This window comes from Lipotes vexillifer, unplaced genomic scaffold, assembly GCF_000442215.2.
Source record: "Lipotes vexillifer unplaced genomic scaffold, Lipotes_vexillifer_v1.1 scaffold496, whole genome shotgun sequence".
NCBI classification, from domain to species: Eukaryota; Metazoa; Chordata; class Mammalia; order Artiodactyla; family Lipotidae; genus Lipotes; species Lipotes vexillifer.
In genome coordinates this window covers 7,369,751-7,385,140 of record NW_006786690.1, presented here as the reverse complement: position 1 = coordinate 7,385,140, position 15,390 = coordinate 7,369,751, and the positions used below count along the sequence as shown (strand labels likewise).

Below are 15,390 nucleotides of genomic sequence, written 5' to 3'. Positions count from 1 at the left end.
CTGCTGAACCGGACACAGAGCCCTGCTAGGAACCAGGCCTCTGGCCTCCTCTTCCCAACTCAAACATCAATTTCCACCGAAATATTCCAGGAAGGGAGGGCAGCGCTCTCCAAAATGGATTCCTTCAGGCTTGAGTCACTTCCATGCTGTATTTTCAATGTGCTGACTTATTCGTTTCATAGGCCCGGGTTTACGGAGGCCCCACCATATCGTTTACCCGACGAGGGGCTGCCAACTGCACCAATAACCCTTCCAAATGGAAAAGTTAAATCATGTGGCAAAGACACCCGAAGAGCAGCTCAGCAGAGGGGTGGCCAGTCACAGCAGTTCCCGTGCTCCCCTGGAAGGCCCCCGCCACCACCAGAGAGGCACGGATAGGGACACGGTCACCTCGGAGACCACCAGCCTCCGTGGGCTTCTCGAGGCATCTCTGCCGATGGGGGGGTGCCTCCGGGCTCAGCCTGGAAGGTGCTGTCTGGCACACCTGTGAGATGGTGACCCTGCCTGGTGACTCACAGCCGTTTCTCATACACCGAGCAGCATCGGGCAGCCACCCCGACACGAGACACACACACCATTAACCCCTGTCGACAATGTGCTTATTTCAGAACTCCTTCTGGATGCAACACCCATCTGTGTACCCACCTGCCCAAGCAGAAAGACATACAAACAAAAATGGGGCTGTGTTCAGTTAGTTTTGGTGCTGAGAATACCAAGTGTCTGCCACGAATCATGCACTATGCCGGGCCCTTTACAGATGGCATATACTGTCTACTGGAAGCTCACACTCATCCTGTGAAGTAGTTATCATCCCGTTTTACAGATTAGAGCACTGAGGCCCAGAGTCGTGAGGCTGCCCAAGGCCCACACCAGAAGAAAGCAGCAGAGGGAGGTGTCTCCCCCTCTGACCGGAACTCTGGTTTAGTGGACAGCTAAGAGTAAGAAGAGCACGGGCCAGAGGCACGCTGCTGGGCAGCGACCCCCTCCCACCCAACCCCTGCTCAGCTATGGCGCCCTTCACCCGGGGAAAAAGTCCAGATCAAGGCAAGGAAGACTTAACAGCTTCCACCCAAGGCAGCTGGGATTTGAAGTGGCCTTACTTTCCTGTAGTTGGCCAAGTGCAAGGGCCCTGGGCACCTCTGTGCCCGCCTATCACGCTACAGCCTTTCCCTGGCATCACTGTTCTGTTGGGCTGATTCCTTGGCTTACTTGTTGGGCCCTGACTTTTGCCTAGAACCCCATTCTAACTGGCTGGGGCCCTGACACTGGCCTCCTTTATCCTGGAGTATTACGTAAAGACCAAGCAAACACGCTCTGAAGTGAGACTTCCTGACTCTACGACTCACTGGCCTCCTGGCCTGGGGCAAGTCACTTTACTTCTCTACCAAGTTGCATTTCCTCACCTGTAGAGTGGGGATAAGAAAAACCAACCCGGCTGGGGATTGCATGTGATGATGATGCATTCAGTACCCAGCATAGCGTTCAGCGCGGGGCAACGCGTGCACACCAGGAACCGACGCACTGATGGCCCTGCTCCCCCTCGGTCCCCAACACCACTGCTGCCTGTCATTCTCAGCCCGCAGCTCCAGCCTGGACGGCAGCCCTGGCCTGGACGGCAGCTCCGGCCTAGAGAGCAGCCCCAGCCTAGGCTGCACCTGAATTTGCTGTACTGCCCCAGGCACTGGATGAAAATGCACCACTGAGATCCAGTTCTGCCCAGAGCCATGCTGCCCCTTTCCCGCCAGTCCTGCTGCGGGTGGCTAAGTCCCCCAACAGAAGAAGCTTACAAGATAATGGGATTTGGTATAAACGGGCTTGACGTCACTCCCATCCAAGAGGCTAATTCAAGGATCGAAAGTATTTCAATAATTTCTTCCCAGCACTTATACTAACTGAAATGATTTTTTTTATTGATTTGTGGTCATGTCTCTCTCCCTAGAATGTAGGTTTTACCAGGGCGAGGGCTTTGATCCTGTTCACCGCTGACTCCTCAGTGCCCAGGGCAGTGCCTGACACAGAGCAAGTGCTGGACGTATGTGGGAAGGAGGAAGGGAGGAGTTTTACAATACGGAGCCTCCCAAATGCCAATCGGCTTTATTTTTATTTTTTATTCTTTTGCGGTACTGCTGTGGCCTCTCCCATTGCGGAGCACAGGCTCCGGACGCGCAGCCTCAGTGGCCATGGCTCACGGGCCCAGCCGCTCCGCGGCATGTGGGATCTTCCCGGACCGGGCCACGAACCCGTGTCCCCTGTGTCGGCAGGCGGACTCTCAACCACTGCGCCACCAGGGAAGCCCTCGGCTTTATTTTTAAATTAATAAGTTGGTGTGTAGCAAGGATCTTCACCTAAAGAGTGTATAGTCAAGAACTAAACTTTGATGGATACCAATGACAATTTCACCGTGGCTCCAACCAGGAATATGACCTGTGATGTGGTTCCAGAGCAGCAGACAGAGAGAGCGGGAGTTTTAGTGAAAGTCCTGGTGTCCGTGTTACTCTACGACCCCAAGGAGCACAGCGGCAGTGTGAGACTGAGAACTGAGAGAGCTGGGTTCGAGCCCCTGCTCAGCTGTTAACTAGCCATGGAGACCTGGGCTGGGCCCGAGGTTGTTCATTTGGCAAACACAGCAGGTGAGCTGCATCAGACACAGATGGCTGCTGGGCCACTGTAAGAGCCTCACTGCTTCAGTGCAAATAATTCAGGTAAAGAAAGGCTCTAATCAAGACACTATTAGGTTCTTCATATGGTTAAACGTATTCATCCTTTGAGAATGCCCCCCCCCCCGTTTTTGGTGTTAAGGTGTCTGTAACTTGATGGAACCATAGGTCTTGTTTTTGTTCTAAAGGTTCACAACCAATGACCTATTCCTCCTCTTCTCTTTTAAATGTCTCTGGCCTGTGAAATCAAAAAATGTGGCAGCCACTTCTCTAGAAAACAGGATCCAGCCCTCCCTACCTGTCCAAGCAGATCCGGGTACCTTCAAGGCCAGCATAAAGGAGCAGGAGGGACTCCACTCCCCCCTTTATAACTCACGTCCTTCGAAGCACAGACAACGCAGATTAAGGCAGCGGTGCAAGGGGCTGATCCGTGGTACCAGCTGTCATCAATGGCCACTCCTGTTGCCTGCCCAGCCTCCTTTCCTATTCTTCTGGTCACAAAGCTCCTCACTCCATACGGTTGGGCAAGGCTGATCTCTACTCCACCACCACGCATGGGCAACAAGAGGGCCTCAGCCCCTGGCATATGCAGGGAAGAGTCTTCTCCAGGGGCGATGGAGGGATACACGGCTCACCTCCTTTCTGCCAGGGCAGCTGGGTTGGGGGTGCAGGGCCTGGGCTGCAGCAGGCAGCGGGAGAGTACCTCCCTGTGTTTCTGAGCACTGCAGGGCCGTGGAGATAGTACCTGAGCGCCCAGATCCAGCCACCCTTGAAGATCTGTGCCTGGACTCTGCAAAATCTACGGCCAGGTTCTAACCAACCTAAGGAAAACATACATCTGAACTGTAACTCACAAAACTACGGCTGTGCACAGAAAAACACAGAGAGTTCATGAATGATGGATGACTTGCCCCACCACGAATAGCACCCGGTTGTGATATGGCTGGGTGATTCTCCACCCCAGCAAGTACAATTTTCGCCTTTTGGATAAACTCCCAAGTTGGGCCATATCCTTGTACTCTGTTTCCCTCCACCAGTCCTGTTTCTTTGATCAAAGATAAAATGCTCCGTAAAAATAACATTATTGTCGTCATGTGGAACGAGAAGTGTGGACTACACAGTGTACTCGCAGATTCGTACCAGAGCAGCTGCCAAGGGCGCATTAGTCATGATCTGGCACCACCACCAATTCGTCTCACTCCCACCCTGCTTCCCACCCCTGCACTTCTGCCTGAATCCTCTCAACCCACCACACTGTCCTACTCAGTGCTTCTAGACATGCGAGTTTGCACATGCGTTCTTCCACTTAAAAATCCTCCCCATTTAGGGTTGCTGGATAAAACAATGCATTTGGCCAGTTAAATTTGTATTTCAGATACATAATGAATAACGTTTTAGTATGTCTCCAGTTTACACACGACATATATTGTTTGTTAAAACTGGCAACCTGGGCTTCCCTGGTGGCGTAGTGGTTGAGAGTCCGCCTGCCGATGCAGGGGACACGGGTTCGTGCCCTGTTCCAGGAAGATCCCACGTGCCGCGGAGCGGCTGGGCCCGTGAGCCGTGGCCGCTGAGCCTGCGCGTCTGCAGCCTGTGCTCCGCAACGGGAGAGGCCACAACAGTGAGAGACCCGCGTACCGCAAAAAACCCCCAAAAAACCCAAAAAACAAAAAACTGGCAACCTATCCCCATATAGTCTTAAATCCTACCACCCTCCAGGGCCCAGACCAAACCCCAACTTCCTTATCAAGATGCCCCCACTCTTTGGAATTCCTGCAGTGACACTGATATCAACTGAATCCTAAATGCTCTGGGGACGGCTGTTCTAACACTGGCCTCAACTATCAGATTACTCCTTCCTCAAGAGTTAACATTCTTCACTGAGCGCTGACTCGGTGGGTGCCCGCAGAGGCCGGTCCTCCAGACCAGGGCCAGTGACGCACACACTGGTGGGTGCTCTGGTGTGTTGGTGGAAGCGGGTATCAATCCTATGATCTAGGGTCACAGTACAGACCCAACCTCACCCCACCTCCTAGTCATGTCAAATGCTTAGAACAGTGGAAGAAATCACGTTAAGTCTCATGGATCACAAGTTTGCACTGCAATTTAAATGAAAGGACAGGTCCAAACAAAGCTGCGAGTTCACTCCGGGGTGTTGAGTGTCATAGGCTCTGCTGCCTCGGGACCCAAGGAGGGCCTCTGGCGAGAACATGTGGTTGGTGTCGACCATCCGAGGGCTGGACGGTTTCTGTCCAAACTGCCCATGTGACCTGCTTAACGGCCTTTTAAGGAATGTTCAGATAACACCAAAGGTGTCAAACCAATCCAAGCTGTTGGGGGGATTTAAACCTAATTCCAAGTGACATGGCATACTAAACAACGTTGCACTGGCCAAGACAGCGTTCCCGCCGTTGTTCTGGTGGTGACGTTCACGCCTCCGTCGGTCTCTCCACTGCCCCTCTGGGGCCACAACCCAGGGAGCAGGGACCACCTCGCCCTTCACCACTGGCACCACCAGCTGGCTCACGAGTGCCCACGGGGCCACGGGGCCACAGGAAAGATCGGGTGAAACAGGAATAAAGCGAAGCAGGGCAGGGAGAGGAAAAGACCCAGAAGGCAGAGGCAGGAGAGAGGCTAGCATGCCACGAGCTACTGCCTCAGGTGACCCCTTAACGATAACGAGAATAAAGAGAAGGACACCAGGAGGGGGCGGGGGTGCCAGGTGCTGCACTACGTAAACTCCACGTGTGTCTCCGCCTTGATTTTTTTTACTTATTAATTTTTCATGTGAAAGGTCTTAGTTTGTTAATTCTCTCACGAAAAATCTGCACAATCACCGCAGAATCTTTACTCCTTCTGCGGTCCAGTCTCCAGCTGACCTCTTTTTGCCAGCACCAAAGTGGCCTTTGCAGTCCCCATGACCGCCATTATTCTGCTCGTGCGTTCCTTTCGCTGCTTTCTTGAGGGCTTCTCGCACAGGCTGCATCTTGCAAGCCTGTGTTTGGGCTCATCCTTCTTTGCTTGACCCAAGGAATCGTAAATCATACCAAGGCCAGCTGTCATCACCAACATGGGTTCTGAGCCCAAACACGAAGATGGCGTCTGGTGTGGTCTCGTACATTCTGGCTACTTTTCCCCAAATTTCTGTCTTAGGTACTGTTGCCCTTCCCAGGACGAAGGACATCAGTGCCCATCTGTTCCCGCTGAAGCAGTCGGGCGGTCATGAACTTCCTGGTCCGGACAGTTACTCTGTCGTTCATGATGGCGGCTGATCTTCAAGCAGCCAGGAAGAAAAGAGCCTGCATCGCCTCCTTTAATCCTCAAAACAGCCCTGCATATAGATATGGTTACTGTCCCTATTTTAAAGAAGGGCGAGGGAATTCCCTGGTGGTCCAGTGGTTAGGGCTCCGTGCTTCCATTGCAGGGGACACGGGTTCGATCCCTGGTCGGGGAACTAAGATCCCACATGCCACATGGTGCAGTCAAATAAATAAAGGGGGGATGGCAAAATAGGGCCTTAGAGAAGTAACTTGCCCCAAGTCACACAGCTACTAGCCAATGTCTAAGAAAAGACATGTGACATACAGTATATCTGGGTTAAAAAAATAAAAATTACAGGGACTTCCACTTCCCCGGTGGTCCAGTGGCTAAGACTCTGCATTCCCAATGCAGGGTGCCCAGGTTTGATCCCTGGTCGGGGAACTAGATCCCGCATGCCGCAGCTAAGAGTTCGTATGCCGCAACTAAAGGTCCCACAGGCCGCAACTAAAGATCCCACATGCTGCAACGAAGACCCGACATAGCCAGATAAATTTTTTAAAAAGCTATAAAAAATAACTAACTAAATAAAAATTACATTCACTCTTGCTGTTGCCTCAAACTGAATCCTTTTCTACTATCTATAGCCCAACAGCTGATCACATGAAAAGAGATACAAATCAGAAGTTTCCGGCCACAAGTGAGGTTTGTGTTTGGGCCGCCATATGGTTCTACTTTGCCTCTTCCCCTTCTCCATTAGTTATTAATGTTGAAAAAAATTGTTCAACCAGAAAAAGAAACTTGAGATGAACCCTTAAAAAAGCACAAAAGCCAGACCAGTTCAACTCCATGGATAATCTAATCCACGGCGCCCTTGTCTTTAAGAAATGCACCCTTGTACCTCGGTTTTTTAAAAAAATGGCCAAATGAACACATTCCGTCTTTTGATCTGCCCGCTGGCTGAGAGCCCGCCACCAGAGAGATAAGAATCGAAAACAGACCGTGTTCGCTGGGTCGCACACTCAGATGAGTAACGTTGCTGAAACCATGGCTGGGCAGAGTGCTGGCTGGCCTCACTCCCCGGCAGACAGCAAAGTATCAGGATGCCGGGGCTCCCTCCCCATGTCCAGCAGAGGTCTCTGCTTACAATCCGTTCCTTTTATTTTTTCCAAGGCCCCAAACCTTCCCTGCTTTTCTCTAATAAAAATTAAAAAAGAAAATAAGGAGAGTGCTTTCAGTGACACACATGCCTGTGTCAGAAACACAACCTACAGGGTGGCATTCTGGAAAACACCAAACTCAAAATCAAACACAAGTTCGAATCCTTGGTCTGCCACTTCCTGGCTGAGTGTAACCTTCCTAAACCTCAGAATTGGGGGCTACAACACCTACCTCAGTAGATCCTGAGTGCCCACCCCCAGGCACCTGTCAGGTGCCATGGATTCAGCGGCAGATGAGATGGACGGGCACGGCCCTGCTCTCCCAAAGCACACTCCAGCCGCTGGAAACAGACAAGGCACGAGGAGCCATCCTGAGAGTGGCGAGGGCTGTGACGCGGGCCTGATGGGGATGGCAGGGGGACTGCAGGGATTCGGTGGTCTAGGAGGTGGATGGAGCTGACACGTGAGTGGAGGAAAGGAGAGGCACTGTGATGGGACCGAAGAGCTGGCCCCAGGCTCCCCCCGCCCCCACCCCGAGGAGAGTAGAAAGGAGAAGCATCTGTGCGCTGGAGTCCTCGGCCAGGTGGAGCAGTGCCTGTGGGTCCCTTTAAATGTGATGGCAAGCCCCAGCACACTGTTGTTCATAAAACTTCTTAAAGCCTCCCTCGCACCTCCTCCCCAGACTCCCAGGTTTAAGAAGGATGCACTTGAGGACCCATCCGTGAACGTGGGCCCAGGCGGCCTCCGGAGCCTATGGGAGATGAGGGACTCCCCCCAGCCCCACCCCCCTGATCGGGGTGGAGGAAACAAAGTCCTCCCCACAACTGCCCAGCAGCAGCTTGTTTTTTGTTGTTGTTTTAAATATTTATTTATTTGGCTGTGCCGCGTCTTAGTTGCGGTGTACAGGATCTTTGGTTGCAGCATGCAGGATCTTTAGTTGTGGCATGTGGGATCTAGTTCCCTGACCAGGGATGGAACCCGGGCCCCCTGCACTGGGAGCGCAAAGTCTTAGCCAATGGACCACCAGGGAAGTCCAGGCCAGCGGCAGCTTTGTTACCAGCACGTTAGTTGTCACCAGAAACACCTTGGGGCCTGGAAGCAGAGTTTCCAAGTGAACTGATGTAATGCCTCTCCGAGTGTGCGTGCCCCGCACTGGGGACACCTCACCCCGTCCTGTAAACCCACTCAGAGGGTTTGCCTGAGGAAGCGGAGGGGGAGCCCAGGGGACCTTGCTCACCCTCCAGGACCCCACCCTCCCCACCGTGTGGACGGGAAAACCCAAGTGCAGGGAAGCGCCTCACACAGGTGGCAAGGTGGGGGCAGGGCAGAACTGGACTCTGAGTTCCAGACTCTGACCCAGCGATTCCAGAGCACAGGCCCTGCTGGGCTGCAAAGGCGAGCGGCTTCCGCTCCCACACCCCCTTCCAGTTGGGGCTCCGAGGAGAGGGGGTGGAGAAGGAAGAGAATTGGGGGGAACTCGGGGGCTGCACGGTCCCTGCCCGCCCACCCCGACTCCTGCGCTGTGGGCAGGGACCCGCGACACTGCCAGCACCACCACCCAGCACAGCCTGACCCCAGGGCCACCGGCCCTCCTCGTGTTTCAGATCCGGCCTCTCTTCTAATTAAGGTATCACTGGACTCTGAGAACAGTATACTTTAAGTACAAGTTCAGACCGTTTTCTTCACTTGAAGACTGCGAATTATAAAATGCGCTGTTAAGGAGAACATGGTTAAATGTACACGACAAGTGTAGGAAGCAATCTCCCGATTTTGGCAACAGCATAACGTGTGCGAACCATGCCCCTCAGATTCGGGCCACCGACACGGGCTCCTGAGGGTCACATACTGCCAGCCGGGTCTCATCACTGAGGGTCTAACACATGGGAAGCTGCCAACATTAGGAAAGCGTTTCTGATCAACACATGTTTTATTCTGCTTAGAAATCAATTTTTCACGTGCCATTAACAACAAAGAGCTTTCTCAAGAAACAATAAGCCTCCCGCCGCTCTTTTCTTAGGCAGGTGCCCCAAACCACCCCAGAGATAAATAATAAACAAAGGCAAACTTCCTGGGCTGGGTTTCAGCCATTCATACCCCAAAGCTTTGCCTCCTAGAAGCTTGCAGGCTGGAGTAAGAAGCCAGAAGCCTTTTCTAAAGAAGGGTCAGGAGCGGGCAGGACAAAGAGAAGACAAACTGAAAGGGGAAATTGAAATCACTACATGTGGGTCATCCAGGGGCACACACAAGGCTCCTGTTGTCCACATGTAACCCTACGCTTCCCGAAGGGGACGAACCAGGTGCTTAGAGCCTAATTAAATTAACTGTTCCCTGGCCAGGAGCGACCGCATCACCTGTGTCTGCGCTGAGAGAAGCTGGGGTCTTTCTAAGCCACCCACTCCTCTTAATGAAGGGCTGGTCCCAGAGGGATACGGCACGATACACAAGCACCTTTAAGAAGGCAGAGGCAGAAAACTCACTGGGTCTAAGTTATGTGCACTGGCTCCTGAGGGCTTCGCGCAGCCACCAGGCCGGTTTCAGGAGCTGCTGCACACGGGGCTGCCAACTGCCTCGGCCTGGACGGCCGCGGGTGGGAAGCTCCCCGACCCGGCCTGGGCCCAGCCTCCCGCCGCAGCCCCAGCCACCCCTCCAGCCGACATCCTGACAGTCTCTCCACCAGGATCGCCTGCCCTTCTCCCGGTGCTACCTAGTGACCCCCAGTTATCCTTCAAGGTCCTCTCCTACTCATGCCCAAGGCTTCTTTAGCGAAGGCGATGCCCCTCATCTACAGGCTACACCCCTGCCGCTCTATATAAGACTGGGCCCCAGGCTGCAAGGATTCGGGATGGGGTGTCTTTCCTCAGGGCAGGGATGAGATGTCTGGACGGCCCTGGGCCTAGCGTAAGGCTGGCGGGGCTTCCTAAATGCCGGGGGAACCGTGGTCGAATTGTGGAAAAGGAGGGCCACTCAGGTGGAGCTCTGACCTTTTGAAGCCCATGTCTGTCTCAGTGGGAAGCGCCCCCCAGTGTTCTTCAGCGCCTCTCCGAGAGCTGGACTAGGGACCAGCTGGGTGGGTGGGGGTGAGTGAGAGGGTAATGACCTGGGGCGGCACCGCATCACTGTGACCAAGGGCCTCCCAAGGCAGACGCAGACTCGAGCTCCTGCACCTTCCCTGGGGTGTGGACCACCACCTTGCGAGGACCTGTGGGGCCGGCCCTTGCCCCCTCACACTCCACGCAGGCGCCTCCTGAAGCTGGGCCTATAGCCTCCCCTATGCGAGGAAGGCATGCGTGGACAGAGTGGAGATCTCTTCCCGAATGGCCTGCGGTCCTGCTTTCTCAGGCTGTGTTAAAAGCATTATTGCATTGGGTGCATTCTTACAAATCACCTCAAATCTTTCTGGGAAAAAAGACCAGGGAAAAATACATTAAAACAACTCGTTTATCACATGGTCTTTTGGCAAAGACAATGTAACTTCATGGGCCGGACAGAGGAGCCATCTGTTTTAGTATTACTGTTTTAGTGTTATTAGTATTATTAAAGCAATGATCCTAACAACAGTAAACTTTGTTTTTTTTTAAGTGCCTGCTATTCATCAGACACTCTTCTAAGCACGGAACGCACCTCCTCATTTTACCATCGTGGCAACCCTGTACGAAGCAGTGGTGCTACTGTTATCCCAATTTATGCCACGTTCTCATAATTTACAGATGACGACACTGAGGCACAGGGAGGTTAAGTATAATAACCTGGCTAAGGTCACACAGTTCGCAGGTGGCAGAGCCAGAATTCAAGGAAACCCATGCAATCCCACCCCAGGACTTCTCAGAGCCACCCGGGGAGGCCAAGGACCTCGTGAGGCAGCAGCTGAGGCTCAGAGCCACGCAACCACTGAGTCACATGTCACAGTCCTGGGTCTTTCCACCATACAGTCTCTCCAAACTCTCAAGACCACAGACTTCTAAACAACCCAGACGGCGCAACAGTCCACCAAAATCCCAGTGATGCTGCTGGCCCCTTTCAAGTGGAACCGTTCATGCCGTGCGAGCACGTGTGTGGCACGTGAGTCTGAGTGGGGGTGGGGCCCAGCACTGATGTGCCACGTTAACGTGAGGGATATCCAGAACAAGTCGGTGGCTTTTCTTCCCCCCTTAGCACAAAAATCATCCTGGCTGGCTGGCCACAACGTTTCACACTGGATTCCTTCCACTGGATGGATGTCTCATCAAGGTTTTGTTTTAATCTCACCAAGTCAGCCAGAGAAAACGACCACTCACGACCAAAGAAAAATCTGCAACTCTTCCTATTGGGGAAACAGTCAGATCCGCTCAGGAGTAATGGATGTCTCCCCTTAGTTGTCTGTGTCTTCCCGGATCAAGAGCTCCTCTGTTTCTCCACTTTGGCTCATTAGGAAGTAAAACCCAAATCCTCCAGATAAAATCTACCTAACGTATGAAGGATTAAATACAGTGTCCCATCCTCAAAGTCTAATAGGAGAGAGTGGGGCACAAGTGAAGCCCCAGCGTGCTCCGTGCTCTGGACCGGGGAAGTAACGGATGCTGTGGAAACGAGGGGGGTGCCCAGAGCGTCTCTGGAGGGGAAGAGGAGCAGGGGAGGCCGGGGTACATGTCTTGAGGAGCTAACACCTGAGCTCAGTTATAAAAACTGAAGCATGTATGTGGCAGAAGAGGTCACAGAGAAGCCGGCGGGACTGAGAGGCAGGAGTGCCCGTCTGGTTGACGGAGTGCAGCGCGGAACGCCGAACACTGACGGCCACACAACTCTATGAAGATGCTGAAAAGCCCCTGCACGCTTTAATAGGGTGAATTTTATAGTATGTGAATTGTATCTACATAATCACAATTTTATCTCTATTGTTTAAAAAAAAAAGGTGAATTGAGAGAATATTCCAGGCAGAGAGCACAGGCATATTCCAGGGAACTGTACGTTCAATGCAAATACAAAAAAATTAATTGGGGTTTCCAGCAGATAAGAATACGTTACATGACCTAAGTTTTAGGTTAGTAAAAAGTGACCCTGGGCATCAGGAACCAGGGGCAGGGTTATCTTTCTCTTCACTCTTGTATCTATCTGGCTATTGACCCTGACAACCCAGAGCTTTCTACGTGAGAATAAATTAATGCAGCACATGGTAGGGATGCATCACCAGCCTGGAAGCCAGAGGTAGGTCTTCAGTGAAGTGGGGCTAGATCACCAGATGAGCCATAGCTGCCCTGGTCCTCAGTTTCCTCATCTCTAAAATGGACCAGGGACTTCCCCGGCGGTCCAGTGGTTAAGACTTAGCCTTCCAATGCACGGGGTGTGGGTTCGATCCTTGGTCGGGGAGCTAAGATCCCACATGCCTCGGGGCCAAAAAAAAAAAAAAAAACACAAAACAGAAGCAATTATTGTAACAAATTCAATAAAGACTTTAAAAACAGTCCATAGCAGAATGTAAATTGATACAACCACTATGGAAAACAGTATGGAGGTTCCTTAAAAAACTAAAACTAGAACTACCATACGACCCAGCAATCCCACTACTGGGCATATACCTTGAGAAAACCATAATTCAAAGAGAGACACGTACCACAATGTTCACTGCAGCACTATTTACAACAGCCAGGACATGGAACCAACGCAAATGTCCATCAACAGATGAATGGATAAAGATGTGGCACATATATACAATGCAATATTACTCATCCATAAAAAGAAACGAAATTGAGTTATTTGCAGTGAGGTGGATGGACCCAGAGTCTGTCATACAGAGTGAAGTAAGTCAGAAAGAGAAAAACAAATACCGTATGCTAACGCATATATATGGAATCAAAAACAACAACAACAACAACAAAATGGTACTGATGAACCTAGTTGCAGGGCAGGAATAAAGAAGGAGACACAGAAAATGGACTTCAGGAAACGGGGTGGGAGGGGGAAGCTGGGGCGAAGTGAGAGTAGCATCGACGTATATACATGACATATATACATTACCGAATGTAAAACAGATGGCTGGCGGGAAGCAGCCGCATAGCACAGGGAGATCAACGTGGTGCTTTGCAACAACCTAGAGGGGTGGGATAGCGAGGAGGGGAGGGAGACGCAAGAGGGAGGGGATATGGGGACATGTGTATGCATATGGCTGATTCACTTTGTTGTGCAACAGAAACTAACACAGTACTGTGAAGCAATTATACTCCAAGAAAGATCTATTAAAAAAAAAAAAGGTCCACAACAAAAAAATCTGTAAAAGAAATAAAATAAAGTGGACCCAAACTGAACAAGATGGATGTTATGGTTCTCCAAGGCAGAGGAGAGGCACTTGGTGGGGCTCAAGGTGGTAAAAGAGTTAAGAGGGGAAGTCTGGGCCCAACACGATCCATTCAAGTTTGCTATAAGATTTAATTTGGGGCTTCCCTGGAGGCGCAGTGGTTAAGAACCCGCCTGTCAATGCAGGGGACACGGGTTCGAGCCCTGGTCTGGGAAGATCCCACATGCCGCAAAGCAACTAAGCCCGTGTGCCACGACTACTGAGCCTACGCTCTAGAACCTGCGAGCCACAACTACTGAGCCCACGTGCCTAAAGCCTGTGCTCCGCAACAAGAGAAGCCACTGAAGTGAGAAGCTCACGCACTGAAACAAAGAGTAGCCCCCGCTCACCACAATTAGAGAAAGCCCGCACGCAGCAACGAAGACCCAAAGCAGCCCCCCCAAAAAACTTTATTAAAAAAAAAGATTTAGTTTGAAAAGAGGGCTCCATTAATTTTTAAAATGTCTGAAAACCACTAGACTAGATGACCAGTAGGGTTCATTTCAGTGTTAAGATCCTACGAAGTTTCATAGCGCAAGACTTCGTTTATTTACTTATCATCTCTACGACCAACCAGGTTATGGCTGTATGAACTTATCAAAAGTCTGTGACGTTCTAGAAAAAAAAGCTTGTGACGTTCTTCCTAAAACAACGTGTCTACTGAGCAAGGTACTTGGTGAGACCTCAAACAGCCTAACTAAGCCCATCTCCAAGGTGCACACGTGTGAATGGCCCACGACAGGGGAAGAAGGAAAATGCTTGTGACTCTGCATATGCGCTTCTCCCCGATTCCAGTTCACATTTAAAGTTCTTAGGAAAGTTCTCTATTTGTAAGAGCCAAGTTACCACCCCCCCTTCTCTCTTCCAGGAGTGCTCTCCTGCCCCCAGAGGCCCCTGCCCTAGTCCTATTCCCTAAAGGGAAGCCCAGCTTTTCCTGCTCCCCATGGCACAGACCTTTATCAACTTGAGTGTCCCCTTCACTGATCTGAGGCTCCTGCCGGGTGGCCTCAACCCAGAGCCGGCAGGACCCGCAGCTGCTCCTCAAGACCCTGTTCTTGGCCGACTTCAGAGGCTGGGGAAAGCAGGCTGAGTGAGCCACGCTCTGCTCAAGGGTTTAAATCTGTCTCCCAACCTAGACGTGCTCTAAGGGCATGACCTGGGCACTCCTCCTCCAGGGCCGGTGCCTGCCAGCCTGCGCGGGGCTTCCTGATGGCCCTCAGAAAGGAAACGCTTTCTGCCTCTTCTGGTCCTGGGAAGTAGAGTCTCTCCCCAGCTCACTGGTATCGTATTTCTCACCAACCAGAGGGCAGGATCGAACTTAGAGACTCTTCAGACCTCTTCATGGACGCTCTCCGAGCATTTCACAAAACTCTGCTCTCTGAGCCCCCCCAGCAGCAGGATGCCACACAGTTCCTGAAAGGCAGGCGCTGGACAGACCTCCCACTGGAGAATTCTGCTGGGGCAAGGCCAAGGAAGGGGTCTTTGTGCATTTCTGAGGAATTGTGCCTCCGGCTCCAGATGACCAGGGCCAGGTATCTTCTTCACCTGGGGAGAGCTTAGCCTCCTGCTAACACATCCCGATCCTTCCCTAGGTCAGATTCCTTCTAAAGTTACTTCCCTGGCGTTGCAGCACGGCTCCCATTAAACAGAAGCACTGGAGGACGAAGCTCTTTTGTCCTCATCCACCTGGAAGTTACAACAGCATGGCCACCAGCAGCACCCGCTGCCACCTCCCAGTGCCGTGGTGAGATACAGACAACGAGGTTAACAGCGACAAATAACCAAAGAGCATCCGTGCACGCAATTCCAAAGAGACTTAAGTTGCCTGTACAGAGGCAGAATAAAAGCCAAAAAGGAAAAAAACTTCCCTCAAACGAGAGTGGGGGCTTTCAAGGAGACTTGCTGAGTGGCAAACATTTCGGAAAGATGGAATTTTAAACACAAACACCAAAGGGCAGAGATTTGAGGCAGAAGAGCTATGCACGCAGCTGGGAGGCCCTTTAATTAG

The 15,390-nt window shown here is 51.8% G+C and overlaps 1 protein-coding gene, 1 non-coding gene and 1 pseudogene across 5 annotated transcripts in view; 1 reads left to right on the top strand and 2 right to left on the bottom strand.

Moving 5' to 3' along the window:
- Window positions 1–15,390, bottom strand: part of CAPZB (capping actin protein of muscle Z-line subunit beta) — a 139,351-nt gene that overhangs the window by 43,218 nt on the left and 80,743 nt on the right. The gene's annotated exons all lie outside the window — the stretch shown is intronic.
- LOC103090153 (40S ribosomal protein S24 pseudogene) lies at window positions 5,505–5,917 on the bottom strand (annotated as a pseudogene).
- Window positions 6,287–6,359, top strand: TRNAG-CCC (transfer RNA glycine (anticodon CCC)). The gene has a single exon. It is a non-coding gene; the product is annotated as a tRNA-Gly (tRNA).